Below are 3,855 nucleotides of genomic sequence, written 5' to 3' on the forward strand. Positions count from 1 at the left end.
GTAATGCTTGATTCCATTCCCTCTTTGATTACTGCATACCAAACACACTACCTTATTTAAAGTAACTATGAAAGACTCATCACTTCACTCGGTAAAAATTGTACACAAAACCAAAAAGCTCTCTTACTTCATCTGAACTGTCTTCTAAATCAGACGCATCACTTCACTTGGCTTTCTTGGTGGCTGCAGCAGCACCATTCTTGGCAACAGCAGCTGGCTTTTTTAACGCCTCCTAAATTACATAGAAGAATACTTAGAAAAGTGGAGAACAACATGTATCATGTAGAGAATGCTGCTAAAAAGTGACAAAATTAATGTGAAATTAGACAAACTGTATCCAAGTGCCAAGAGATTTACACTCTGACTCACTTCTTCATCTGATGAATCACTATCATCCGATGATTCAAATTCAAATTCAGATTCATCTGAACTACTTACAGGTTTACTAACAGTTTTTTTATTCGATCCAATTTTAGCTGTAGGAGCGGACTGTTTCTTAGGTTTAGGTTCCTGCAACATGTTAAAAAGGCTTGTAGAAGGGTGAAGAATAAAATAAACGAATTTTTTACAACATGTGATAATGACTTCATATTCAACTTCCCTTAGCTGATCAATGGCCTCTGAGATCTCTTCTTTTAAGTTCTAATTCAGACAAACATAATAGGAGAGAAAATAGACAACATTAAAAAAAATCTAAAAAAGTTAAAATTTTTAATAAAAACCTACCATTTATCACCCCAAGTTATGTTGTTGAACCAATTTAGAAACAAACATGCAGTTGTTAAAAATAAGTAACAGTTAAATATTGTTGTTTCTCAAATGTAATGCATTACTAGGATTGAATTGTGAAGAAGTAATTAAGAAACTTATATGGATTACTTAGCTAGCTAGGTCCATAAACCTGAAGCTAGCCCTTTTAAGTTTTACATATTTTAGTTGATCCCTTGAGGATGTTTCGCTTTATGATAGTTTATCTAGATGTTTATAGAACCATTTGCAGGTTCAGGTAGTTTGGTATATATGAAAATGTCAGAAAAAAAAGAAAAATGAGAAGAGAAGAGAATGTAAATGTAGTCGTGAATTCATGGAGGTCCCATTTGTGCTGGAGACTTGAGCAACTTCTTTAAAGAGTTAACAATGCTCTTAAAAGTTGGGCGTTGAGCAGGATCACTGTGAAACACATGGAAAATTAATTAACCAGTTTAGAAAAAGTACAAGAGGAGCTGAGATAAAAAGATTGATAGATAGATAGATAGATGGCAAGTGTTTGTTAAATCTTACTCGGCCCAACATGATTCCATGAGTGAAGTTAATGCCGGAGGGGTGTTGATGGGTATCGTTAGTTTCCTGTTCTGGAAAGCCACTGCTCCCACAACCTGAATATAATTTAAGTAATTTAAAAAAGATTTTTTTCCCTTATATGATAAATAAAAGGATTATTTTAATTTATTTATGATTAAGCTGACCTGGGCAGGGCTGAGTCCGTTCCATGGCTGCTGCATGGTGACGAGCTCCCACAAGATGACACCGAAACTGTAAACATCAGATTTTCATTCGAGGGCTCACCACGCAGGAATTCAGGGGCCATCCATTCAGGCTGTCATCATTACATATATAGATATATATATAAAAAAAAAAAGAAACAGTTAATTACTTATACTAGTATATTATAATTACATGTGCATATATGGTATATTTCAGATAGGACAAGAAACGACTAACAAACTGTAATTACAGAAGCTTACTGTTCCTGCAACAGATTTTGATGATATGAAAGTATTTGCTTTAAATCTGGATAACCCAAAATCACAAACCTACAAATACGTACATTTATATATAACATGTGGGTCAAATACAGAAAACGGTTAGTTACAAATTAAGTACGTGTTGGATTAATGTAAGTACCTTGACAGTCCAGTTTTTATCGACCAATAAGTTTGGAGATTTGAGATCCCAGTGAACGATTGGAGGATTAAGACAATGAAGATAATTGATACCCTTTGCCTGCAACAACAAATAATAATTATTTTAATTATTGTTGAAATTCAAGATTCATAATAATAAAAATTTAGTGTAATTAACCAACCACATCCAAAGCCATGCGTATACGTCGCCTTTGATCCATAATTTCACCAGCTGTTGGTCGATGTATAAGACGAAATAGACTACCCCTGTAATTAATGTTTCATCATCAGTTATATATAACAAAAAGCAACTTTCCATGCATGATAATGATATTGATTGAGTTATACTGTATATAAAATGAAAAGGGAGGTTAGGCTACCTAGGTAAGTACTCTGTCACTATTGAAAAATGTGGGCGAACAGTCACTGCACCCATGAACAGAACCACATTCGGATGCCGCACTCGTTTCATAATTGAAACCTTACAACAAACCAATATTCAACACCAAATTTAGAATACAATTTTTTATATAAAAACATACATTATAAATATAGAAATAATGTTTGTTATAGTTATACTATATATATACCTCCCTCAGAAACTCCTTCAACTGATCATCTTGGAAGTCCTGGACAGTTAATACCTTAACTGCCACATCCTACACATACGTACAATAAAAAACAAAAGAGTTAAATTAATTAGATTCTGAAAATAATAGTATATAATCAATGATGCATTATGTTTTGGTTATAGAAAAAGACCAACCGATCCATGCCACTCTGCTCGATGCACTGTCCCAAAAGAGCCTGAAACAACCAACATTACCCATGTATGTTAATGCTATATTTTATTAATTAAGTAGTTATAGTATATAATATAAATGATTTGGAGTTTGGAGTAGTAATTAAGGTAATGGTTAATGGCGAATGGTTACCAGCACCAATACGCTCCTTGATATGCAAGTCATCCCAAGCTATCTCCAGCCAGTCCATTGCAAGAGATGGCTCAAGGGTCAAGTACCTTGGAGCAGTCACAGGAAAACTAATGCTTCTAATTGTACTCTTGCCTTGATCAATATCTGATAACTGCTCACTACTACTGTATTTCACTGCTTTTGGCGTTTCAATCATCTCACAAAATCTATAGTTTCTATCAATTGGGACTGGGACTGGGACCGGGACACATCTCATTTCCTTTGATTCTACTATACTGCTTTCTTCCTCACATACTCCCCCTCCTCCTTCAATGCCTGCATGCATTCATTTAATTACCACATTAATTCATCATATACATTATTTAGGGGGCCGGGACAGTTTTATGTATGTATGTATGTATGTATATTAATTAACAATTAATAACCACGTACTCTTCACTTGAGAAATGGATGCTCGGTCCACATAAACTTGTTCAAATTCTTTCAAATGAGAGCTTTGAAATGGTGAAGGCACCGAAGAAAGTATATCTCCATTTATTGATGAATCCGGATTATACATGTTTCCTGGTTGCCCAATTAGATCCATTACATACTCCCTACATATAATTAAACAAAACATACATTAATAAAAATAAAATAAACAATGAAATTAGATATAAGAATTTGACCTTGTGGATTTATCGTTTTGAATTTTGACAAGGCATGAGGATCTATGATCTTCAACACAATACTTGCAGCCTCGAGCTATGCGACAAGGTAGTCCCACATAGTCTGCCAGTTTCTGCATATGCATCCATATATATTAATTTCCATCAATATATATAAGTAGCCAGCTCCATCATATAATATATATTGAATTTAAATCATATATATGTAGAAGTAGAATAGAAAAGAAACAAAGAAGAGGCGAGGAGAGGAGATGACCTAAAATCAGAATCTGCAATTGAAAAAGCATGACGAGAGGCGCCTGTTGTTCAGAACATGTTCATAGTTATAAACTCTGTAATGGAACTATA

At 34.2% G+C, this 3,855-nt stretch overlaps 1 pseudogene across 1 annotated transcript; it reads right to left on the minus strand.

Moving 5' to 3' along the window:
- Positions 1 to 843: 843 nt before the first annotated feature.
- On the minus strand, positions 844 to 3,615 carry LOC145059086 (serine/threonine-protein kinase CTR1-like; annotated as a pseudogene). The gene is made up of 12 exons (XR_013686622.1): positions 3,508 to 3,615; positions 3,272 to 3,435; positions 2,840 to 3,154; positions 2,671 to 2,711; positions 2,495 to 2,563; positions 2,285 to 2,385; positions 2,087 to 2,171; positions 1,906 to 2,004; positions 1,746 to 1,814; positions 1,467 to 1,597; positions 1,282 to 1,376; positions 844 to 1,170 (listed from the first exon to the last, which is right to left on the minus strand). The product of XR_013686622.1 is annotated as a serine/threonine-protein kinase CTR1-like (transcript).
- Positions 3,616 to 3,855: the final 240 nt, after the last annotated feature.

The sequence above is a fragment of the Lactuca serriola genome, chromosome 6, assembly GCF_051521515.1.
Source record: "Lactuca serriola cultivar US96UC23 chromosome 6, Lser_US96UC23_V15, whole genome shotgun sequence".
NCBI lineage: Eukaryota > Viridiplantae > Streptophyta > Magnoliopsida > Asterales > Asteraceae > Lactuca > Lactuca serriola.